General features: G+C 38.1%; 1 pseudogene; it reads left to right on the top strand.

The window, feature by feature from the left end:
• The first annotated feature begins 9,914 nt into the window (after positions 1–9,914).
• LOC136306650 (high mobility group protein B1-like) lies at positions 9,915–26,924 on the top strand (annotated as a pseudogene).
• The last annotated feature ends 377 nt before the right edge of the window (positions 26,925–27,301 follow it).

Raw genomic sequence — 27,301 nt, 5'->3', positions numbered from 1 at the left:
AACACACTCCCAGGTGGTCCTCCTGAGTGCAATTTAAGACACCTGTCTTAGATATAGCAACATATGGTCCATGGGAAACACTTATGAATCCTATATCCAACGTACTCTGGAATCAGACTGATAGTAAGACAATGTCTGCTCTTTCTTTTTCTCTTCCAAAGCAGCTAATCAATGTGACACATTACATCTACATTCCCAGATTATGAATCATACCCAGTCCACTGTCCCCTAAACCCATCTTTCTTCTCCTCTCCCATACCTTAGAAACATTCTATAAGCAAAGTTTGAAAGTGTTAAGATTACCATAATGTAATAGTACTTGAGAATCAACCTGCTCACAATGATAGTAGTTATAGATTGGAACTTCACCTACCTATGACACATGTAGGGAGACCTTTATATTTCACTTTAAATTCTTTACAATTTGGAAAATAATACCAAATGGAATAAATGCCTTAAAATTAGAATTGTGTATGGACAGATCTCTGTGATTTATTTGTTGTTAGTATCTTACTTAGTAAAGGATATCATTACCTAGTTTCATTCCAATCTTAGTTACATAGATGTAGTCTCCCTTGCTTATTCTTACCATAATGTTCTATGTTTTCTACCCACCTCAGTGACTTCCCACATACTATTCTTTTTTTAAGTGAAAGAAGGGGAAATAGAGAGACAGACTCCCACATGAACCCTGATGGGATCCACCTGGCAACCCCATCTGTGGTTGATACTCAAATTAACGGAGCTATCCTCAGTGCCTAAGGCCAATGCCTCAGCCAGTCAAGCCACTGGCTGCAAGAGGGGAAGAGAGAGAAAAGGGAAAGAAGGAGGGAAAAAGAAGCAGATGGTTGCTCCTCATGTGTGCCTTGACTAGAGATTGAATCTGGGGATTGGCCTAGCATGCCAGGCCAATGCTCTATCTACTGAGCAAACTGGCAAGGACCTATTCTTTCTACAGTAAACATGTAATCTCTATTTAGGTTCTTGACACATACTTATTCCTCCTTTGTGACTAAATTATTGTACTAACTTCTCTAGAAATTTCTCCTCTCTACCTTTGTGATTTTTTTAAATAGCTTTTCAGAAACTACATTAATTGCATATAGAAGAATTATAATAACACCAATAAAAACATTAAGGTGTTTCAAGAAACTTTTGAGTTTTTAGACAGTTCAGCTATCTCCTCTGACTAGAAATCTATTCCCGGATATTATTTATTTTTACAATTCCAATTCAAAGCATAAGGCATGACAGATAGTAGGTATTTACTATATAGAGAGGAAATTTGAATGGATATAATCTTATTAAGAATACAGAATCATTTATAATTCAGACTTTTCTACATGTGGAAAAACAAACTGAGATATCCTCTCTATTACTCATTTGATCAAGTCTGTCTTATAAGTTAAGCCCTACGGTTATATATATATATGTATATTGTGTGGCTTCTTTATCTTGTAGTTTTTCTGAAAGCAGCTTATAATTCATAACATCAATTATATAAAACAAAGCCATCTTAAATTCATTTACATTAACTACAATTTCCCAAATAGAATGCAGAATTAGAATCCTTGAATTTCAATATTTCTCTATAGACTATCATATTTGGTTAGCTATCTCATGGCGAGTTAGAAGATATTTTGATGTTTGTTTTTAGTTATTTTTTTTTAACTCAAAATCAGATTTTAAAGGAATTATTTGAAGATACATTTGAGAATTTGAAGACCATTGAAAGTTGTTTGAGCAGCGAAAATCTTATTTGAGCAAGCCCCGTTTTTACATTAATTTACAATTTTAAATATATAACTTTTTTCTGAATGAACAGTAACTTGTTTGTGCAAACTTTATAACTTTTATTCCATTGGCCTCAACCCCTGAACTTGTCTGCTTTACCTGGAACGTGCTTTTCTAACCTCTTCAATTAGATATCCCTCTGCATAACTTCCTTCTTTGATAAATGTCACACACTTTTGCTAGGAAGCCTTCCTCACCTGTGATGATACAGTCTCACTACTCTTCTTTACATGGCCTTCTATTATTTTACCCTTCTTTCTTCCTTCCTTCCTTCCTTCCTTCCTTCCTTCCTTCCTTCCTTCCTTCCTTCCTTCCTTCCTTCCTTCCTTCCTTTCTCTCTCTCTTTCTCTTTCTTCCTTTTTTTTTTTCTTGAAAGAGTCACAGACAGGGACACATAGGGACAGATAGACAGGAAGGGAGTAAATGAGAAGCTTCGTTGTGGCACCTTATTCACTAATTGCTTTCTCATATGTGCTTTGACTGGGGGGCTACAGCAGAGCCAGTGACCCCTTGTTCAAGCCAGCAACCCTGGGCTTCAAGCCAGCGACCTTTGGACTCAAACTAACGACCATGGGGTCACGTCTATGATTCTATACTCAAGCCAGCAACCCTCCTTCAAGCTGGTGAGCCCCTGCTCAAGCCAGATGAGCCACACTCAATCTGGCAACCTCGGGGTTTTGAACCTGGATCCTCTGTGTCCCAGTCCGACGCTCTATCTACTATGCCACTGCCTGTTCAGGATACTTTTCTTTTTTTTTTTAAACTTTCCTTTATATTTTATGAAAATTGATTAACCTTCATGGTTTTTATCAAAATTGACATGCATTTATTATTTCATTCCATCACTCATCAATTTTATATTTGATATCTCTCTCCTTCTCTTCTATATCACAAATATGATTAAGGCAGGAAAACATATAGATCTTACTCTTCACTGTATCCAGTGATTAGCTGAGGACCTCACACACTATAGGTTATCCACAAAATCTAGTCAAGGAATGCACTAAAATAATCATGAACACTAGAAAAGAGATTTGCAGGCCCTGACCGGTTGGCTCAGTGGTAGAGTGTCAGCCTATCGTGCAGGAGTCCCGGGTTTGATTCCCAGCCAGGGCACACAGGAGAAGCGCCCATCTGCTTCTCCACCCCGCCCCCTTTCCTTCCTCTCTGTCTCTGTCTTCCCCTCCTGCAGCCAGGGCTCCATTGGAGCAGAGTTGGCCTGGGCGCTAGGGGTGGCTCCATGGCCTCTGCCTCAGGTGCTAGAATGGCTTTGGTTGCAACAGAGCAACCCCCCAGATGGGCAGAGCATCGCACCCTGGACAGCATGCCGATGGATCTCAGTCGTACGCATGTGGGAGTCTGTCTGACTGCCTCCCCATTTCCCACTTCAGAAAAATACAAAAAAAAAAAAAAAAAGAAAAAAAGAAAAGAAAGAGATTTGCAGATATCTGGACAAAGTGGGAGGGATGGGTACAATACCCCTGTATGGGTACATGCAAATTCTTTCAGCTGCAGACCTACTTCCATTTTCTTAAAAACATATTTTCTGAACTATTCATTTTTACTTTAAAACATATGCAACAACTTCTTTGCCGCATCAGCATGTCTCAAATAAGTGAGCAGTTAAAACATGCAGTGTATTGTGTAAGATTGCCTACAGTGCACATCTAATTGCTTAGGACCTTCCCACCATTAAAATACATTCTGACCTTGCTAGGTAAGTCATGCCCCAAATGCAGAATTCCTCTTTCTAGTTGAATGATATTAGTTTCTTTTTATTCTTGTGACCAAACTTTATTTTCGGTCGACACATTTAATTTTTTTTATTTTAACAGATAATGAATGATTAGCTAAAGGGGGAAAATTTTCAGAAATACAAATGCTATAAATAATTTTATAATTTTAGAAAATGCTTTTTTCTCTTTCTCTTTTTTTAATTAGTATTAAGAGTAAGCATCGCCGCACACTAAACTTGCAGCTTCTGCAACAGATTAACGACGGTGCTATATCCAGAAACAAACTCGAACCTTGAAAATTTTTTTTTGGTTTGTCCTAAACATGAGTAATAAATTTTCCATCTTCCCAATTCCAAACAGATTCTTTTAAGGCATTATTAATATTGACAGGGGATAAAGCATTGGACAAAACAAGCAAGTCCTTGCCCTCATAGACCTTATATCCTCAAGGGGTTTTAGCTTATGTGGTGTTTGGTAGATGCCTTCCTATGTGACCCTGAAATGTGGCTTTTCCTTGAAAGTGTCTCAGGTTTTGAATGAGACCAAAGTGGGGAAAGAATCCTGTTCCTGGGGCAACAGGTACTTTTTAATATTAGTTTTTAAATTAGGGTCACCTCAGGTCACTCTTGGAAGCAGGAGTGTGAGTGAACTCATACCTAGTAGTTACCACAAATCCTACATTTGGGAGATTTTGCTGTGGCGGCTGAATCAACAGCTGGGATTCTAAAATCCCTAATTTGCACATAGGATTTAGCTTTTCTCACCCACAAAATTATGGTCCTACATTTACCATCTGCGTGTCATTTTATATTTATAAAATTATAAAAAAGGATTTATTGAGAAAGTAAAAAAAAAGTGTTTTGAGAATAATTTAAAACCATGAGTGTGTGGCTTAGAAATGCAGTTCTTGATAACACACTGTCCATTGCACATAACAATAGCTCATTAACAGAGAATAGCTGTTAGCTAGTAACTTTTGAAAGAAGTCCTTATTCATTTAAAAACATCTTGAGCTGTACAGAAGGCTATTTATTTTACCAATAATAGAAGAAAGGTTTCTAAATTGCTAGAGTTCATCCAATGCTTTATTCTCTTTAATTACATCAATTTTGACATACTACAATAGAAAGAAAAAGGAAAGCTAACTTTTTCGCACCTTTGAATGTCTTTTGTTTTTGCTTTGTATTCAAAGGGCATTAGTTTTCTGCTAGAGAGTTTGAGTTGAAGAATGGCTGCCAGAACACAGGTCACTTTGTCAGCTATTGGACAGTTTGAGATACAGGGAAACCTGCTTCTACCAGGCTAATAAGTACAGGTGAGAGGGAAGTCTCCCACCAACCGTTCCCACCAGTGTAGTTAACCCTTGTCTCCATAAATAAATAGCCTCTCTGAAAAGAAACTTCTTGGTATTATGCCGCTACTTCTGAGTGGTATGAACCTGAAAAAGAGTAATTAAAAGGCAAGTGTTCCACAAAAAAGCTATTACAATAGACTGAGATATTGTGCTGATCTGGAGAACAAAGGACTTGACTTCTGTGTGCTTCTATAGAGTGGTAAGTAGTTTCTCATATTCTTGCTTCTCGTAATAAGTAATCAGTGAATTATTCAGATGTCTCTACAGTAGGGTCGTCTTAAGTTCACTGTTTCTGGTAAGTCATATAGACAGAGAAGACCTTAGAAACAAACTTCTTATTTGAGAAGGAACATTTTCACATTAGTAATTTTCTAGAACTGTAAACTCACAAACATGTTTTTATATTGAAAATGACTGAGTTCAAGTGGAAGTGAAAAATTTATTTTTTAGTTCAGTAAATTATTGATTCTAACATTTTAATTAGTTTGAGGAAGAGAAAAAGCAAGTAGAATTCTGATCTAAATGTTTAGTTAACTCTTTTCTCCAGGTGTGGATACAATTAATATTAACTTTTATTTATTTTTATTGATTGAATTTTATGAGAGAGGAGAGAGGGAATGAGAAGTATCAATTCACAGTTGCTTCACTTTAGTTGTTCATTGATTGCTCATTGTATGTGCCTTGACCAGGCAAGCCCAGGGTTTTGAACCAGCGACCTCAGCATTCCAAGTAAAACTTTATCCACTCTGCCACCACAAGTCAGGCAACATTACTTTTTATAAAGACACGTTTTCTTTCTTTCAAAACAGCTTTAGGTTATCAATCTGATGTTGAAGTTTATAATCAGAGATGATTTAGTTTGTTTTCATAAGAAATTTCCAGTGTCTATAATGCCATAAATGTATAGCCCCAATTTAAACTAAGCTTTCTAAAGTAAAAATATGCAACTCTATCACTGTGGGGCTTTAAAGAAAAGGGCAGTATTCCAAGTGAATTATATAAACAAATTGATCCTCTTAAGTTTTTCATTCTATCTGAAAACGCCTCCATTGCCAGTAAGCCTCCTGATACTTTGTGGCAAGGAAAGCACTGTTTTTAATGGCCCATTATCCTCAACCTTCTCAATCCAGACCAGTAAATGCAGGCCCATACCGCATGAAGAATGATTGATTTCGTTACATGGGCATAATTGTTCTATTAGGAAGAATCACTTTGTTAAAGCTTAGGGGAATGAGTAAGTTAGAGGTGAAGCTGGCTAGACTTACCTTGACATTGAGACAATCAAGTGAGGAAAAATCAATTGGCATCTATTAAATACTCTATGATGTGTGAAAACTATTCCAAGAAATTAAGATGCTTTTTTTTTCTTCTCAAAAGGGAGAAATCAATACTTTTAGTTAAAACATACATTTCACTTACAAATAAAGGCAAAATGTGATTTTAAGGTAGCTAAAGCTTCTTGTGAAACAGAACTTCATTTTAATATATATATATATTTTATAAATATCATCAGTATGGACTCATTATAGATAAGGCTATTTTAATCAGGTTTACCAAAGAACAATGGAGTATCTTACAGAAAGTAGTTAATACTGTAAAAGCAAATAAAATTTTATATACACATATGTAATGTGTATATATATTCTCTGGGCAATATGATATACTACTGATAGAACCATAATATTACAGTATTATCATAATAATAATGCATTGAATTTGTTTGACTTTTTGCAGAGAACCTGTAAATTATCAATTTTCATTTTATTCCCATTATTCATATGGAAACAGTCTCAATATCATCTTGATTGTGGTACCAGACCTAGACTTGATTCTATTTTGGACCTTCAGACTATCTAAGCAATGCCACTTCTTTGAAATATAATGAAATTAGAAATTTGAGATTTCTGGTTTGAGATTTCAAGATCATAACTTTAATTGACCCATATTAAAATAAACTTTAGCCTGACCAGTCGGTGGCACAGTGGATAGAGCATTGGCCTGGGATGCAGAGGACCCAAGATCAAAACCCAGAGGTCATCTGCTTGAGCGTGGGCTCACCCGGCTTGAGCATGGGGTCAATGGCTTGAGTGTGAGATCATAGACATGACCCAGTGGTCACTAGTTTCAGCCCTAAGTTCACTTGCTGAATCCATGGTTGCTGGCTTGGGCAAGGGGTCATTCACTCTGCTATAGCTCCCAGGTCAAGTCATATATAAGAAAGCAATCAATGAATTACTAAGATGCTGCAACAAAGACTTAATGCTTCTCATCTCTCTCCCTTCCTGTCTGTCTGTCCCTATCTGTTCCTCTCTCTGTATCTCTGTCTGTTTCTGTTGCAAAAAAAAAAAAAAAAAAAAAGAAAAAGAAAAGAAAAAGAAAGAAAGTTAAGTGTTTCTGAGCAGATTTTCATTTGTTTAATGGCTGGTCACTTGTATTCCTTTCTCTGAAATGTCTGTCAATAAACTTAGTCCAAATTTTTCTATTGGATAATTAATATTTTCCTTCTGACTTTTATAAATAATTTACATATTAAAACATTAACTTATTGCTTATCCAAATTGAAACTAATTTTTTTAATTTTGACATTGGACTTTTAACTTTCTAATGATGTCTTTTATGTATTAGAAATTTTACATTTTTATGTAACTCAATAGGTCAGTCATTTTCTTTATGGCTTCCAAATTTTGTGTTTTGCTTAGAAAAACTTTGTTACCTCTAAACTAATTAAAAATTAGTCATTCATATCTTTCACAAATTCAGCTCATTAAGCTACTGGAATTTTTGTTAGGTATAATGTAAGATCAAATGAAATAAAGAGTTAACCATATTACTTGTTTTAACAGAAATTCTAAACAATGACCTCTAGTTTGTTTGTTAAACACTGTGCATTCTGTGTTGATTTTAAATACTAACTTATCAATCATATTATTATATACAACACGAATCTGTTTCTGTAATCTCTCTTTTGTTAAATTACTCTACTTGCCTATATCTGTTCTCAATATTTAGTTTTACTCTAGATTTCTAGAAGATTTTACAAGAGTATGATACCACACATTATTTTTTTTAATTGTCTACTTTTGTTCTTTTCTGAAAAGATTTTTCATTCATTAGAATCAGTAAAGAATTGGAATTAAATTGAAGAAGTGGAATTTTGAGTTGGATTTTATTTCATTTGTATATGAATTTGGATAAAATTACTATCTTGATGCTATGGATTCTTCTCATCCAGGAGCAAGTTATGTGTTTTCATTATTTAAGAGAGAGTGTGTGTGGGTGTGTATTTCTGTCTTACTCAGTATACTTCAAAGTTCTTTTTTTTTTTATTACAGTTGACATACATTATTATATTAGTTTTTGGTGGATATCCCAGTGATTAGACATTATATAACTTACTAGTGATTATCTCAATAAATCTAGCACCCATATGATACCAGACATCATTATTAGAATATTATTGTATATATTCCCTATGATGTATTTTACATCCCCACGGCTGTTCTATAACAACCAATTTGTACTTCTGATTCCTTTATCTTTGTGATCCATCCTCCAAATTCTCCTCCCAGCTGGCAACCATTAAAATGTTCTCTGTATCTATGAGTCAGTTTCTGTTCTGTTTGTTCATTTTGTCAACAATTAGATTCAATTGTTGAGAGATATTTATTTATTGTCATTTTGTTCATATATTTTATATTTTTAAATTTTTCTCAAGAAAAACCCTTAAACATTTGATATGATATTGGTTTGGTGGTTATGAACTCCTTTAGATTTTCTTGTCTGGGAAGCTCTTTATCTGTCCTTTGACTAAATGATAGCTTTGCTGGGTAGAGTAGTCTTGGTTGTAGTCCCTTGCTTTTTATCACTGAATATTTCTTGCCAATCTCTTCTAGCCTGCAAAGTTTCTGTTGAGAAGTCAGCTGACAGTCTTAGGGAAGCCCACTTGCAGGCAACTAACTGCTTTTCTCTTGCTTCTTTTAAGATTCTCTTTTTGTCTTTAACCTTTTTCATTTTAATTATGATGTGTCTGAGAGTGAGCCCCTTTGGGTTCATCTTGTTTGGGACTCTGTGTACTTCCTGGCACTCAAGCTGGCGACCCTGTGCTCAAGCTGGTGAGCCTGTGTTCAAGCAGCAACCTAGAGGTTTTGAACCTGGATCCTCAGCAACCCAGGCCAACACTCTATATACACTGTGCCACTGCCTGATCAGGCTAACCAGTGTTTTGAATTCTGCATTTAATATATTGTTTGTCTCCACTTGTTTAGTTCTTTTACTGGAATTTTGTTCTTTTTCTCTTTTTAATTTAAGACATATTTCTTTGTCTCCTCATTTTGGCAGTCTTCCAGTGTTTGTTTCTATATATTAGGTAGAGCTGTGACATCTCCCAGGCTTGGTAGAGTGGCTTATGTAGTAGGTGTTCTGCTGGATACGTTTGCACAGCCTTCTCGATCACCCAAGCTGGGTACTTGAGGTGTATACCCCATGTCGGTTGTGTAGACCCTTCTCTGTAATTGAGCCTTGATCATCGTTGGCACACCAGTGGGAGGGATTTACTCTCAGGCTGATTGACTACAGAGACTGGCTGCAAACACTGACCACCATGGAGGATCTGCTGTGCAGGAGTCGGCTCCAAAGAGCAGGACTTACTTCAGCAGGGCTCCAGTCCTTGCTGAGTCTGCCTTTAGAGTATGTTGCTTGTGGAGGTGTTTGGGTGGTGATTCTTTGATGTGGTCTGAAGCTGCCCATGGGTGCACGGGCTCTGGGGCGGTCCTGGAAGTGCAGGACAAGGTCATGCCCAGGGCTATCTGGCATGAGCTACAAAGTGCTCTGCAGATGGCTGTTATTTGTACTTGGACTGGAGGCACCCAGGTGGAGCCACGCTGAAAACCAAGGCTGGCTGCTGCTAGCACCAGGCTCAGAGCCATATATAGAGAGAGGTATGGGGCATGCTGCTTGTTTGAGAGATTATAGGAAAATCTGATGCAAAAGCCAAGACAGCCCACTTGAACGGAAAGGCCATTGGAAACAGCATGGGTAGGTCTGAATGTTGGATGGGGTGTGGCCTCAAGGAATCAGGATGACAGGGCAAATAGGGTGAGCTACAATGATGGAGACTCAGCTATTGCATCTGCCTGCCTGCTCCATGCAGGGAGGGCTCATCAAAAGCACAATGGCCTCTGCCAGTATTTCTGTCTGGGAGAAAGCTGCCCCCCAGCTTTCCCTCTGCTGCCAGACAATTTAGTTCCTCCCTCTGTGTCTTTCGTGCAGCTGCCCCAGGTGTGGAACTCAGAGGTGGTGAATCTGAGTACATCTGTGTATGGGCCCTTTAAAAGGAACTGCTGCAACTCCAGCTGCCCTCTGTCTCCCTAAGCCTCAGTCCCCGCTGGTTCTTAAGCAGAAGTTATGATTTCTCTTCCTGACACTGGAACCCCTGCACAGGGGGCCTGTTCAGGGCAGGGACTTTCTCCTCAGAGGTACCTCTTCAGCCAAGATGTCCCTACTGATTTTTATCTGCCACGTGTGGGTTTGGGATCAGTCCATTTCATGTCTCTGGTCCTCCTACCAGTCTCTGTGTGGTTTCTTTATTTCTCTAGTTTTAGGACTTCCATTCAGCCCGATTTCAGGGGGTTCTGAACGATAGTTGTTTTGCACACAAGTTGTAATTTTGATGTGGTTGTGGAAGAGGGCAAGTGCCACGTTCACCTCTACTGCCACCTTGACTGAAAGATTCATAGATATTGTTTGTTTGTTTTTTAATTATTAATATAATGTCAGTGGCCAAGCCCAGGCAGGTCCACATTAGATTCGGGCAGATGGTAGAGAAACTGCAGAGCCAGAAAGCGTTGGGCCATTCCATTTAATAAAGTCTCACAACTGCGGACAAGCACACCGGCCGGGGAAAATCTCTTCTCTGGCATACAAACAGCAAGAATGGCCTCTCACCGTGGTGGACAGGCAACCTGCCATCCACAATCCCCCATCTCTCTGGAGCGCAAGCACCCATAGCCTTACTTAGGCCATAGACACGTGGCGCAGCCACTCACTCGCGCACCAATCAGGCAAAGTGCTAGGAGCCAGTACACCAGTGAGTGAGCCTAACACAGCTGCTTCACAGTTATTTCTCACTCAATTCATATAAATTTCTTATTAGTTTTATTCTTTATTTTTTAATTTTTTTCTTTTTGTTTCTAAGTGATAGGAGGGGAGATAGAGAGATAGACTCCTGCATATGCCCAAACAGAGATCCACCCAGATATTGCTGTCTGGGACAGATGCTCTGCCCATTTGGGGCTATACTGTTAACTGAGCTATTTTTAACACCTGAGGTGGAGGCTCTATGGAACCATCCTCAGTGCCTGGGGCTAAAGTACTCGTACCAATAGAGCAGGGGTTGGGAACCTATGACTCACGAGCCAGATGTGGCTCTTTTGGTGGCTGCATCTGGCTCGCAGTCAAATCTTTAATAAAAAAAAATAATAACATTAAAAATATAAAACATTCTCATGTATTACAACCCATTCATTTCCTACCACTCATGTTCATGGTTGCGGGTAGCTGGAGCCAATCACAGCTGTCCTCTGGGACAACACCAAATCTTTATTGGATAATGCGTAAGGTACATGGATTGTTGTATGGCTCTCACAGAATTACATTTTTAAAATATGTGGTGTTCATGGCTCTCTCAGCCAAAAAGGTTCCTGACCCCTGCAATAGAGCCATGGCTGTGGGAGGGGAAGAGCAAAAGGGGAAGTGTGAGGGGTGAAGAAGTAGATGTTCGCTTCTTCTTTGTACCCTGACTGGGAATAGAAATGGGAATTGAACCAGGATATCCACATGCCAGGCAATGCTCTACTGCTGAGCCAACTGGCCAGGGCCTTATTAGTTTTATTCTTAGACATTTTAGAATTAAAATTTTTTATTGATGATATTGACATAGAACATTGTATAAGTTCAAAGTGTACAAAGTGTTTATTTAATACGTTTATATATTGCAATGTTTTCTCTCCTACTTTATTAATGTTTATTCTTTTTGATTTTCAAATTTTCAAAGTTTCTATTGATATGTCCTTAAGCTAAAAGAGTATTCCATCAGCTGTGTTCTATTTACTAAGCCCATCAAAAGTATCCCTCATTTCTGTTACAGAGTTGTTTTTTTAATTTCTAGCATTTCTATTTGTTCATCTAAATGATTTCCTTCTGTCTATTTAGATGGATTCTTGTGGTTCTTGTATGCTTTCTACTTTATCCAATTGAGCATATTAATCACAGTTGTTTTAAATTCTCAGTCTGATAATTCCAACATACTTTGCAAGGAAAACAGCTATGGTTAGGCTTGCTCGCTTGTTTTCTGGCTGCAAGTACTTTGCGTAATTACTGTGTGAGCACATGGCAGAAAGTCACATGTGTTTGTAGCTTATTTAAGGCTAGTGGTACTTTCCCCTTAGGTTAGTTTTTCTGATTGCTCACCTGCCACCCCGACAGGCAATTTCCCCCTATTACCCTGCTTGTTCATTTGCCTGCCCTTGGGAGAATCCAATAAACAGGAATGGCCCAACACCTTGTGGCTCAGTGGTTTTCTTCTGTGGTATGTCTGAATCCAGTGTGAACCTTCCTGGCCTTGACCACTGGCGTTACAATACTTGCTGTGTCTTGTTCTGATTGTTCAGTATTTTTAAACTGTTTTTGGGTTTGGGTTTGTTTTTTTTTGTTTTTTTTTTTGTTGTTTTTTTTTTTGTATTTTAGTATGCTTTGTGATTTTTTTCCTTGTTGACCGGGCATAATGTACTGACTAAAAAGAAACAAAACTTCTTCTAAAGAGGTCGTTAATTGTGTGGTGGTGAGTTGTTGGGGGGAAGAGAAGTGTTCTATTTTCCTGTCATTTGGTTTTAGTGTTTTACTCTGAACTGTGTGCTTTATAAAATTTTTTAATTTTTCCCCATCCCTCTTTAGATGGAACAGAATAGCTAGAGTGGCCTGAAGTTTGGTATTTTCTTTCTCTCACATGGAAGGCTAGAGTTTGAGTTAAGTTATTAACCTTCTTGAGGTCAGTTAGGTTCTGCTAACAGTCCAGCAGGTTAGGCACTGGTTAACTAGTTTCCCCTGATGGCAGCCTTGTTAAGAAGAACAGAATGTTCTGCTGCAATTCAAAATGGCCCTTTTTCTCTTTCCCCTGCTGGAAGTTCAAAAGTATTTTCCTCCTATGTATACTATGAGAACCTGGTCAAGCTCTTGGAGGTAAACCTCACAATATTGTGTTCCCCCTTTGGCTGGACCGCCTTGGAATTTTTAATGCTCAGAGCTGTCCAGAGTGTGAGTTCCAGCATTTCCTCAATTACCATTCAGGCTTTCCCACTCCGGCATGCATTGGGTCCCGCAGCATGAGCCCTCTCGGAAGAGACCATTTCCTATATTTTCCTGTCTTTTCAACTTTGGGACTGCAGGTGGCCCTCTGTTCTTCTCTCTATTAAGGATCTTAGAAGTGTTGTTAATTTTTCAATTTATTTGACTTTATTTGATAAAACAGAGTAATAACTTCCAAGCTAACAGTATGTTTTCTTTTGCGTCTGGTTTGTGTTGACTTTTACTGCTGATTAGTATTGGTTATCTTAATAATTAGTAGATCTAATAGTGCCTCAGTTTAAATTTTTATTTTTAGGTTGAAAATTGTGTAATCTCTAAAAATAATAATTTTCATTTTCTTTTATGTATTCATACTCATTTTTATTAGTTATTATATTGACTAGAATTTCATTATTCCAATCTTGCATTTGGTAGAGACTCTTTATATAATAATCATTCTTCTTTGTGCTTTTTAATGAAAATAATCATTTGAGTTTATGAATAAGAAATTTGATAATTTAATTTTTATCTTCAAATGCCTTGGTGGTATAATTGTATACAATAACTACTTATACTTTTTAGATTCCCTAATAATACTTTTTATCTTTTTCTCTCTTGATAAAAATTTTAAAAGTTGTTATTTTCTGTTGTAATTTCATGAGAGCTACTATGGTATTATTAATATCTTCCTTTGGTTTCTCTTTTTCTCTAGTATGCTTATTTTTTTATTTTCTAGTTTAAGAATCTGCTTTCAGATTTATTTTCTTTTGGCATCTTTGTGTTTCTTTTTTTAGCATGAACAAACATCTCAGTTTTTGCAGTTGTAATTGAATTCATAGATCAAAATAAAATAATGTTCTTTTTGTGGTATTAGGTTCAGGATTCAGGATTCAATGTTATTGATGAAAAGGTATTAATATGATTTTCTTTTTTTGTGTTTGTGACAGAGACAGAGTAGGGGGACAGACAGGGACAGACATACAAGAAGGGAGAGAGATAAGAAGCATCAAGTCTTTGTTGTGACACCTTAGTTGTTCATTGATTGCTTTCTCATACATGCCTTAACCAGGAGTCTACAGTAGAGCAAGTGACCCCTTGCATAAACCAATGACCTCTGGGCTCAAGCCAGTGACCATGCGGTCATGTCTATGATCCCACGCTCAAGCCAGCAACCCCATGCTCGAGCTGGTGAGCCCATGTTCAAGCTGGTGACCTCGGGGTTTTGAACCTGGGTCCTCTGTGTGTCCCAGTTCAACACTCTATTCACTGCACCATTGCTTGGTCATGCTAATATGATTTTCAATCTTTGTAAGTATGCCCTTCCAAAAAAGCTCAAGTTATAAAATGCAAATGAGGAAATAAACCAAGTGACTAATAGGTATGTGGAGAGATGTTCAGACTTATTTGTAATTGCACAAATTAAAATAAAATTTGAAATCTGTTTGTATTCATCAGATTGGGTGAAAAGAATATAGTTTTATGACTCCAAGTACTGGAAGATATTTAGTAAAAAAGAATCTTGTATATCAATGTTGAAATTGTCATTGTCAGGTCATCTTATACTACTTCATGAAAATAAGTATGCCTGTTACAGTAATACAATGTTATAGTAATTGAATGTATAGAAATATTAAAAAATATAGAAGATATATAGAAATAAGTTAGGATGTAGTATTAAAAGCCCTGAAGGCAAGTGAATAAGGCTATGCCCTCTGGGTGGGAGCTAATGTAGTGTATAGGGATGTGATAGGCAAGACTATGCCTTCAGGGCAGGGCCCAGTTAGTGTGTGTGTGAAATTATATATCAATAAAAAGAGCTTCCTGTGAGGAACTCCCTGAAAGAGGCTTGATGTGACAATTCTGTAGATTAACACTGGTTAGAAGGCGTATGCTAGAAAGAGTACTGAAGCCAAGGGGTCCCCAGCTGCAGTTACTTGTCCAGACTCCAACATTGAACGTGGACTGTTTCCATGATGCTCTTACCAAAGACAGCTGAGAGGAGCACACTGATGGGGCCCCATTAAACTGTACACAGATACGCCATAGGATCTGTGAGTAATAAACTGCCTGTGTGATTCTTGCAACTAACTTGTGTGTTGGTCTTGTCTTCCCTCTGGTAGCAATTGATCTTAGTACCAATAAGTAGAATCATCATAGCTGCCTCAAGAATAGTCTTGAAGCCACTTCTCCCAGGAAGAGATACAAATGGCCAACAGATATATGAAAAGATGCTCAGCTTCATTAGTTATTAGAGAAATGCAAATCAAAACTACAATGAGATACCACCTCACTCCTGTTAGATTAGCTATTATCAACAAGACGGGTAATAGCAAATGTTGGAGAGGCTGTGGAGAAAAAGGAACCCTCATTCACTGTTGGTGGGACTGTAAAGTAGTACAACCATTATGGAGGAAAGTATGGTGGTTCCTCAAAAAACTGCAAATAGAACTACCTTATGACCCAGCAATCCCTCTACTGGGTATATATCCCAAAACCTCAGAAACATTGATACGTGAAGACACATGTAGCCCCATGTTCATTGCAGCACTGTTCACAGTGGCCAAGACATGGAAACAACCAAAAAGCCCTTCAATAGAAGACTGGATAAAGAAGATGTGGCACATATACACTATGGAATACTACTCAGCCATAAGAAATGATGACATCAGATCATTTAACAGCAAAATGGTGGGATCTTGATAACATTATAAGGAGTGAAATAAGTAAATCAGAAAAAAACAAGAACTACGTGATTCCATACATTGGTGGAACATAAAAATGAGACTAAGAGACATGGACAAGAGTGTGGTGGTTACCAAGGGTGGGGGGGGGAGGGAGGACATGGGAGGGAGGGAGGGAGAGAGTTAGGGGGAGGGGGAGGGGCACAGAGAACTAGATAGAGGGTGACGGAGGACAATCTGACTTTGGGCGAGGGGTTTGCAACATAATTTGATGACAAAATAACCTAGACATGTTTTCTTTGAATATATGTACCCTGATTTATTAATGCCATCCCATTACCATTAATAAAAATTTATTAAAAAAAAAAAAAAAGAGAAAAAAAAAAAAAAAAAAGAATAGTCTTGAAGAGGCTGCCAGCCCTGCTGTTAAGCAGAAGTGTCCTACCCACTGCATGCGGAAGTTAAACTGGGGACACCTGATCAAGGTAGAGCTTAGGCTCTACTGGAACGATGCCCCACCTACAACCCAGCAATACAGCTCCAAGGTATGTCTCCCCAAGGAATTCTAAACAGGATGTAAAGAGATATGGATGACAGTTTGTAGTTGAAAGGAGTTAGAGGCAATCTAACTGTCACTGGGAGAATGGACAAATTAATGTGGTGGTTATGCTCTACAACATGTCATGCAGTAACTAGAAAGAATGTCTTTATATACACACAGAACTGGATAGCTCTTAGGATCATAATGTTGTGTAAACAAAACCAAGAAGTATAATAAGGTTTCCAGCACAAGACCACTTATATGTATTAGATACATAAATGCAGAAAATAAACTTCAGATGTCTCTACTAACATGGAAGTGTAAAGAGCCAAGCATAACCAAGGTGTTTCTGAAGAATGAGAATAAGAATAGAAGACTAGCCCTTCTAGGTAGTAGGACTGATGAATCTACAATCATTAAGATAGGTCCTCCAAGAAGAGAAGAGAATAGAATGGAATGGAATGAAAAGGAATGGAATGGAATGGAATAGAACAAAACTATATAAAATAGAATAAATAGAATAGAACGCTTGAAAATAGACAGTGAAATTGTAAAAATGCTGACATGGAAATATCAAGGTCGTAGGGGAGAGGGTAATATGCTATGTGTCTACTAAAACAAGAGAAGTAGAATATTCATGAAGAATCTTAATTACTGATATAAATATTTTCTAAATAATCAGACATTTAGGTTGTTAATTACTTTCTATAATATTTTTAAAATTCCAAGTGCTTAAGTATTTTATTTCTAATCTCTAAAAATGATTACATAGTTAGCTATTAGATTCTGTAGTTTAAAAAATACTCATATTTTGTAAATTATTAAGGATTTGGTAATTTGGTTGGTTTTCATAGATACTAAACACTACTGAAAGAATAAATATAATATAAACCAGAACAATTGCAGATCAGTTTTTCTATTGCCTTCCCTAGTTCTTCTTTTTCAGATAGAATCCTGGGAAAGTAATAATTACATATCTGACCTTTGCTCTTATCTCCTTGTAATTTTCTACAAGTTTTATTCCAAGGTTCAGTTCAACTGGTCAAGGGTAATTTTTGTAATCGTAAAAATAGTTTTATAACCCCTTTCTTTTTTTCCATCTAATTCATTAACTAAATTGAATAGATTATTTCTCCCAAGCAGAAGATACAAAAGATAACAAAACTAGAGAACTTTGGCCAAGGAGCTACTAGAGGAAGACACAGGAAACAGAACAGTTCTTGAAACTTTTTTCCCTTGACATTTCACTTCCTTAGAGACTCCACTCTACTTTTGCTTTGGATTTGTGTTCTAGTTAAAGGTAGCTTTCAAGACCCAGGCAATAGTTTATGTCCTTTAGGGAGGACAGCCCTTCTTTTGTAAGTTCCATCTTCCCTTGAAAAGTGTCCTCCTACATGTCCTCCTTTTTTTTTTTTTTTTGTATTTTTCCAAAGCTGGAAACAGGGAGGCAGTCAGACAGACTCTCGCATGCGCCCGACCAGGATCCACCTGGCATGCACACCAGGGGGCGATGCTCTGCCCATCCAGGGCGTCGCTCTGTTGCGACCAGAGCCACTCTAGCGCCTGAGGCAGAGGCCATGGAGCCATCCCCAGCGCCCGGCCATCTTTGCTCCAATGGAGCCTTGGCTGCGGAAGGGGAAGAGAGAGACAGAGAGGAAGGAGAGGGGGAGGGGTGGAGAAGCAGATGGGCACCTCTCCTGTGTGCCCTGGCTGGGAGTCGAACCTGAGACTCCTGCACGCCAGGCCGATGCTCTACCACTGAACCAACCGGCCAGGGCCATGTCCTCCTTTTTGATATTGGAAGACTAACCTGTAAATGTTCATATTTGATTGATGCAGAGTCTGTCCATTGAGTGTGGTGTGACGTATTTGTATCTAAATGAGTACATTTTTCTTACAATTATTAAAAATTAATATGCATGTAAGCATACTTATAATATAAAATATTACAAATGTTTTATTATGCATTTATCATATAGTGTATTATTGTTACAATGAATAAAATGTTTCTTTTATTTATAATATTGTTTTCTTTAATTTATTTTTGTCCTTTTCACTGTAAAAAAGTTGGTCATCTTAATAATTACCAACTCATGTTTAATGGGATTCAACTAATCCAGTGGTAGTCAACCTGGTCCCTACCTCCAACTAGTGGGTGTTCCAGCTTTCATGGTGGGCGGTAGTAGAGCAACCAAAGTATAAATAAAAAGATAGGTTTAACTATAGTAAGTTGTTTTATAAAGATTTATTCTGCCAAACAGCGAAAAACCATCATAAAGTACTTGGTAAGTAATTATTATTATATGCTTTAACTTGCTGTAACTCTGTTTTATAAATTTTATAAAGTAAAGTTACTTCCCTACTTTATAAATCATTACTGTGGAACCAGTGGGTGATTAGAAATTTTATTACTAACAGAGATACAGAAGTAGGCGGTAGGTATAAAAAGGTTGACTACCCCTCAGAGTTCTCAAACTCGCGGCCTGCGGGCCCGCCGAACAATTTTTTGCGGCCCGCAGACTAATCCACGAACTACAGTTTCTGGTTGTTTTGTGACACTGAAAAGTGTTACGTAACAGTTGCCTTTTGTAGACCTAGTGCGGCCCGCCGAACGACTGTGATCTTGCTCTGCGGCCCACATGCTGAGTTGAGTTTGAGACCCCTGCTACCCCTGATCTATATCCTCAAGTTTGTTCCTCTTCTTTTCTCATATACATATATTCTCTCTCTCTCTCTCTCTCTCTCTCTCTATATATATATATATATATATATGTGGAGAAAACACAAGATATCATGTTATATCATCCATAATTATTTTAATGTATTGATAACGTAATATAATTGTACATAAAAGATTAAAATTTTCAATTATATCTCACTCTTTTTTTTTTTTTTTTTTTTTTTGTATTTTTCTGAAGCTGGAAACAGGGAGAGACAGTCAGACAGACTCCTGCATGCGCCCAACCGGGATCCACCCGGCACGCACACCAGGGGCGATGCTCTGCCCACCAGGGGGCGATGCTCTGCCCCTCTGGGATGTCACTCTGCCGCAACCAGAGCCACTCTAGCACCTGGGGCAGAGGCCAAGGAGCCATTCCCAGTGCCCGGACCATCTTTGCTCCAATGGAGCCTTGGCTGCGGGAGGGGAAGAGAGAGACAGAGAGGAAGGGGGGGGGGTGGAGAAGCAAATGGGCGCTTCTCCTATGTGCCCTGGCCGGGAATTGAACCCAGGTCCCCTGCATGCCAGGCGGACGCTCTACCGCTGAGCCAACTGGCCAGGGCCTGGTAGATAATTTTTTAAAGTCTCTTTTAGTTGGTAACTTCTACCTCCATCTCATTGTTATTGTTCTTGCATTTTATTTGTTGACAAAACCTTATAGTTTGTATTATAGAGTTTCCCATGGTCTGAATTTTTCTAATTGCATCCTCTGTTATTTTTCTATAATTGATCATATTGAGGCTTAATTTGGGGGGGGCAAAGCTACTTGATGAATGATGGCATATTTATCAGAAGGGTCATATATCTGCTTGTCTCAGTTTTTGTGAACTTAGCAGCCATGATGATCACTGATAGATTTATTGTTTCATAAAGGCTGCAAAAGGGTGATTTTCTATTCAATATTTATTTTCAGTTATTATCAGAAATACTAAGATGGATAAAATATTCTTCCCCATTGATTCTTTGTTTATCTGAGTTCAGAGAATGTAGACTAAAACCACAGATAGAGTTTGAGTCTTTATTTACATATTAGATGTCAAAATAAGTAGTTGGTTTCTTAGAATCTTTGCAAAAATATATATTAGATTTTAACATATATTAAGAAATTATGGATTTAAATATTTAATATGTTTTAAACAACAAAAATAATTACAGGTAGGTTGGCTCCTACGTCCTTTTAAGCTGATCCCAATAGTGTTTACTTCCTCACTGTCTGGACTGATAACGTGTTTTAGGCTCAACTTCTATATTTTTGACTCCAGTTTAACATCTAAATATGTTGTTTGCCTGAGCTGTGGTGGCTCAGTGGGATAAAGTGTTGACCTGGAACACTGAGGACGCCGGTTTGAAACCCTGGGCTTGCCTGGTCAAGGCACATATGGGAGTTGATGCTTCCTGCTCCTCCCCCTTCTCTCTTTCTCTCTTTCCTCTGTAAAAATTGAATAAAGTCTTAAAAAAATAAAAATAAAATAAAATTTAGATATGTTTTTGAGGAGCTCTAGTTCCTTCGATAGAAATAGTATTTGGACACCAAAACCTGTTTGAAAAGAGTATTTATTGTTCTTGTGTAACCTTTTTCTTTAAAGAGAGGACATATTTAAAAATATATACAGTATATCATATTTTTATGTGTACACTTGTGAAGCCAGTATCCAAGGCCACCATCACAGCCACCTGGCCCATGCAGGTTCGCATTGGATTCGGATAAATGGTAATGAAACAACGGAGCCAAAAGTTGATGGGCCATCATCTTTAATCCTAGCTTGCACCCAGCAGGCAAGTAAAAATACACACTGGGCTCCAAAACCCACTTATTCGGTGCTCACAAAGCTACTGACTTATCTGAATTTCCTAGAATCAAAGGTTTCTAGTTCACCAGACTTATTCATCTCTGTTCCCCATCTCCTTCCTTCTCCCTGCACAAACTCTGCACAAACTGGCTTTTCCTTCAGCACTCCACCATCTTGGCTGCTTCTCCTGGCCTCCTCCAAGTGGCCTTTCTCTGCTCTCTGCTCTCCTCTCTAATGCTAATCTCAGGAACTGAGTGAACAAGCTCCTGGTCTGCCCCACTTTATAGTGTAGAAATCAAAACCTTTAATCCAATATACAAATAGGGAAGTCTCTAATATAAAGTCACTTATCTGAGGCATGATTGGATTGTACCACCCCCCATCAAAAAGGGTGTGAAAAGCTCAGTCCTAAAACCAAGCCCCTGCCTGCCCACAAGGATCTTGCCTGCCCATAGCCTGCCCCCAACACATTAATATCACCTGGGCGACGGGTGTCCACGTGGGCAGCGCCATCCTCAACAAAGTGAGCAAAACATATCCCATCTGCCCAACACACTCTAACTCAAATTTAACAAATTCAGGATTTTTACCTAATCAAATTTTTCTTTTATGTGTGTCTCCTTTTCTCGTGACCAAACCTGATGTTTCAATCACATGACTATTATTATTTGTTTTGTCCTGTATAGCACACTCAGAGAAACAATACCATTATTCAAAAATATGATTACTAATAGTTGTTTGATAATTTTATTCTCCTTGTATTCCTTTTTAATATATATACCATTAGGAACAAAAAATCAGTTTACAGTGATTTAAAATCACTTTGTGAATTTGGTCTGTTATAAAGTATATTACCTTAATTCCATGGGTTACGTAGAGACACCGAGGCAGGATACAGAAGAAGTTTTAGGAGGAGATTTATTAATAAGTTGGCTACATATGACTTACATGGGGTATAGCTAACCCAAATTGTGCAGCCTCGAATATAGCTCTGAGGCTAGTTATATACACTTGATCACATACAGGTTGAAGGGAAAAGGAGGGGGAGCATGACACAATAGTCAATCATTAACAAGCTTACAACATTCCATAGGATCTCTTAAAAGGAAAAAGACATTCTTACATGTTAAAACTTATAAGGTAACACAATAGTGATAAATGTCGTTTTACATATTAAAGACATTTCCAAATCTTCTAGTGTCTAACCCCCATCCCTGTCGCCACAGCAAAATGGTTAGTTTAGGATAAGGAGAGAGGCCAAATGAAAAAAATACCCTTGCTAAAAGTGTTGGGCCTAGCTTATAAGGAAACCTAATAAGCTAGTCCCCACTTGTTTAGTTTACAAGTTTTTATACATATTGATATAAAGGATTGCAAAAGTGATGATTATTAGAAAGCATATAAACGGTTATAGAATGCAGGTTTTACAAGCACGGGGGTGTTGGCTTGTGATCCCTTTGTCTAGAGGTAAATGTCACTCTCAGGACTCCAGGAGGGGAGGAAGAGTTAAATCAGTGCAGGATATGTAAACATTTGTCTCCTAAAGGATCTTATTGAAGGGGAAGAGGAAGTGCTTTGTTGTCTAGCAAGTACAGTAGTGGCCTCAGTCCTTCCAGAGAACTATAGTTAAACTATGATTAGTTATTTTTTTCTTTTCAGACAGGAGGGGTAAGGGGACCTAATTCTTCCTTCCAAAATACTAATGTTAATTTTTGCAATTCTTCGGCATCTTATCACAGTCTTCATTCATAACCTATGTGTAAAGGTATCTTTGACAAATATAGGTCATTCAGAAATATTCCTTTTATTAAAACATTGAAATTTAGCAATAAATTGAATGTAACCATAATATTCACTTTTAACAATAAATGAAATAAGCTGATCAATATTATATATTAACATTGCTATATTGATTTTTCAAATTTAACTTCATACAGCTCTAATCTTTGTGAATGATTTCTCTATTTTGCCTATTTTGATCATGGCTAATGACCCTCCCTGTATTTATGTTCTTATGCTGTTTCCTCCCACATTAGATTTAGTAAAATTTCTCTAGTATTTCTCATTGATTTTAATCACTTCTTAGAGTATTTACATGTATTGATTACTGTTAAATTTGAAAGAAAGAATTTATTTTTCTTAAGATTCAAGACAAAATGCTCATCTCAAGAAACACATTTAATACCATTACCATGTAATTTATAACCTTGTAGAGGCCCTGAATAGGAACTTAGAACTGGGACAGAGTTCAATGCCCTGAGGCAAAGGTCATAGTGGATTTATAGACAAAAATATATACTAAATGCAGTACATACTGTGCTGAATGCAGCACAAAAGGAATAGAATTAGCAATTCTGATTAATTAATTGGTGGCGACATTTGACATTTGAGCTTCTTTGCATGTCCTTTAATCTGCTCTAAAGAAGTTCCCCTTCCTGACTTCCTCATTCTGTTCTCTTCATTGTCTTCTCTGCTTCCTAACTTCCTCATTTTTGTCCCTGCTTCTATTTTGTGTATATCAATAAATACCCATAAGGACTGGGGGTCAGGGTTTTCTCATGAAACCTGTATAGAGGGTCTCCTCGAGGCCCCTCAGTGCATGCCACATGGTTTCTGAGAAGTCATTGTCTATATGACATAAGCCAAGCTAGAAACAGGAGTCATCCTTAACATTTGCAATGTCCCTTCACTTTTTTAGTCATTTATTAACCTTGTTTAGATTCTGCCTGAAATAGCTTTCAAATTTGTCCTCTGTGATCACAACCTCACTGATATTGCTTTACATTAGAAGCTCAATGTCAATGTCTGTGCTCTGAACTATTAAAATAGTGTTGGTCAAATAAGTTTGTAAATATGATATATAGGTTTGCTTGCTTATAGTTTACATTGGTTGTGGGGGACAGGCTGTGAGTAGGCAGCAGTGTTATACCCTAAGGCTTAGTTTTAAGACTAAGCCTTTCCTACCCTAAGTGACTTTGTATCAGAGACTTCCTTGTTTGTATATTGGATTAAAGGTTTTGATTTCTACACTATAAAATGGAGCAGACTGGGAGCTTGTTCTCTCCCAGTTCCTGAGAATAGCATTAGAGGGAGAGCAGAGAAAGGCCATGTGGAGGAAAGGAGAAGCAGCCAAGATGGCAGAATGCTGAAGGAGAAGCCAGTTAGTGCAGAACTTGTGCAGAGAGAAGGAGTTGGGGAACAGAGGTGAATAAGGATGGTGAGGTAGATACCTTTGATTCTAGGAATCTCGGATAAGTCTGTAGCTTTGAGAGGGCTGAATGAGTGGGTTTTGGAGCCCAGTGTGTGTTTTTACTTGCTCACCATGTGCAAGCTAGAATTAAAGCTGATGGCTTACCAGTTCTTGGCTCCATTGTTTCATTACCATCTGTCTGAATCAAATGCAAACCTGCATGGGCCAGGTGGCTGTGATGGTGGCCGTGGCTACTGGCTTTACAAATAGCTTCCTTATTCTTGTTCCTATCTCCTGAATTTGTATCTCTAAACTTTTCTCTCCTCTTCCACTAATTTTTTTTACGAGACACAGATATGATACGACCAAATTTAAGATAGAAAACATTAAGTGACTCTGAATTACCAACTGTTAATTGTCCAGATACCTCAGGGGGACATGCCAGGTTCATCACCTTGACTTAACAGATATTTGGGGATTATACTACTAACCAAAGAAGTCCCTTAACTGTAAAAAGAATCCATTACAGAGTTCTCCTGGCAGCATTTGATTGGTCCAGGGATGGGTCACAGATAACAAAAGAGCAATCCAAGAATTTTTTTTGATGGGGGGTGGGAAGTAAAAAGAATGTGCAGTTGGGCTAGAGAAATGGAAAAAGAAAAAAATAGAGATTTTGTTTGAAATTGTCTTTCTCCATGCGACAGGACCTTTTTCATGTGAATTGAAGGGACTGTTGGCAGTCGTCTTCTTCCTTTCATATAGCCTGAGCAGTAGAGATAGCAGGGAGGTTGAAAAAAAATCATTGAAACACGTTATCAGGAAGAAGCAGATAGGAGAGATGGAAAGAACATCTTTGGGTCCCTTGGAATTGTCTGTTTGCTGACTTCCTAAGACTTGGGTTTCTGATTGTCTAAAGAAAAAATAAAACCTAAGCAACAACAAAAACTCTGAGCCAATCAATCTAATTATATTGAAGGAAAAGTGGAAGTATTAAGTAATTCTACTAATTAAGTGAGAAAGATAATTTTATTTAAAAGTTTGTTTAACATGTTTAAAGAATTAATAAAGCATTTGAAATTTGTTACAGCTACGTAAAAAACTGTTTATGTATATATTTTTATAATATTGAACATTAAAGTTAGATAAGTACACTATGTATTAACAGGATATTAACAGTTATTCTTTTACCTTTGGCTTTAGTTTATTGAAATTTGAATCTCTGACATTAGTTCAAAAAATCTTTTTCCACTGTAAACAGAAATTCATATATAACTGGAATGAGATGTATTTTCTCAGGTGTGAAGTGAAGAAAACTATGCCCCGTGCCCCACCTCTAAGCTCACCAGCTCATGATCACAGATTAGTTTCTGTTTAAATAATAATAAAAATGTAAGCTGTATTGAATTCTCTGGAGTTCCAAAATTGACTATAAAGTTGAAATCTAGGCTCTGGCCAGTTGGCCCAGTGGTATAGCATCAGGCTGGCATGTAGATGTCCTGGATTAGATTCCCTGTCAGGACACACAGGGAAAGCACCCATCTGCTTCTCCACCTCTTTCTTTCTCACTTCTCTCTTTTCTCCTCTTCTCCTGCAGCCATGGCTCGATGAGAGTGAGTTGGCCCCGGACTCTGAGGATGGTTCTACGGCCTCCACCTCAGGTGCTAAAATATGGCTCCGGCTGCAATGGAGCAAGGGCCCCAAATGTGCAGAACATCGTCTCCTAGTGGACTTGCCAGGTAGATTCCTGTCTGGGTGCATGGGACAGTCTCTCTCAGTAAATAAAAAATAAAAAGCCTGAAATCTAAAGATAAATGGACCCTAAGCACCCTTATCTCTCAAAAAATTCACAAAAGAAATGTTACAGGGTGGAGAGAGTGAGGAGGCTGGCCTGGCCCCCATTCTCACAGCCACTGTAGTACATTGAGTTCCTCAGACAGAGCCAGGGACAAGTGCCAGCAGCGGGCACTGGACAACTCTGTGCCCACTGGGGAAAAGTGGTGTGCAGATGATGTAGGAGGGAGCTGTATACCTGAAACCTCTATGATTTTATTGACCAATGTCACCCCAATAAATTCAATACAATTCTTTTTAAAAAATAAACACAGGCAAAGAAGATCTTAAGAAACTGAGAGGCAAAATGCCATCATGTGCTTTCTGTGTGCAGACTTGCCAGGGGGAGCACAAGAAGTCCCCAGATGAGAAAACCTCTCAGTTCTCTGTGACGTGCTTAGAGCATGTCCACTAAAGGGAAAGGGGAATTTGAAGACATGGCAAAGGCGGACAAGGGCCGTTATGAAAGAGAAACAAAAGCTTATATCCCCCCTGAAGGGGAAACAAGAGAGAAATTCAAGGATCCCAGTGTACCCAGGAGGCCTCCTTGGCCTTTTCCTTGTTTTGTTCTGAGTATCTCCCCCAAATCAAAGGAGAACATCCCAGCCTGGCTGTTGGCGATTCTACAGAGAAGCTGGAGAGACAAGGAGTCACACTGCTGCGGTAGGTGCAGTCTGATGAGAAGAAGTTGGGGGACCTGAGGGAGAAGTTGGGCAAGGAGGTGGCTGCACACCAAGCTAAAGGAAAGTGCGAGGCAGCAGGAAAGGGAGTCAGCAAGGCTGGAAAGAGCAAGAAAAAGAAGGAAGAGGAGGGAGATGAAGAGGATGATGATGAGGAAGACAAAAAGATGAAGATGAATCAGTTGGTTCTAGTGCAGTTTTTTGTTCCTGTCCACAAAGCATTTAATCTCCTTATACACAGCTCACTCCTTTTAAAGAAAAACAATTGAAATGTAAGGTTTTTTTTTTAAAAAAAACTCTATCTTTTTTGTATAATTAACACACTGCCGAATGTGTTTTAGATAGCCCTGTCCTGGAAGTATTTTCAATATCCACTAACCTTGCCTAGTACAGTGTCAGGGTTGTGAATTGGCATGGATATTTAAAGCAGGTTGTTGGTGCACAACACAAATAACTTATATACGAAGATGCTAGTTGTCTTATCTTCAGTGGTGTCTGGTGCAGCTTTTATGAAAAATTCTTCTGTTAACTGAACACCACTCTATTTGCAAAAAACAAAAGTGCAACTGTTTCATTGACATTCTGAATGCTTCTAAGTAAATATAATTTTAAAAAATTTAAAAAGGGCTCTGGCCTGTTGGCTCAG

This window comes from Saccopteryx bilineata, chromosome 5 (assembly GCF_036850765.1).
Source record: "Saccopteryx bilineata isolate mSacBil1 chromosome 5, mSacBil1_pri_phased_curated, whole genome shotgun sequence".
Taxonomy (NCBI): domain Eukaryota; kingdom Metazoa; phylum Chordata; class Mammalia; order Chiroptera; family Emballonuridae; genus Saccopteryx; species Saccopteryx bilineata.
Note: the sequence above shows the minus strand (reverse complement) of the source record. Positions and strands in the feature narration are given on the sequence as shown.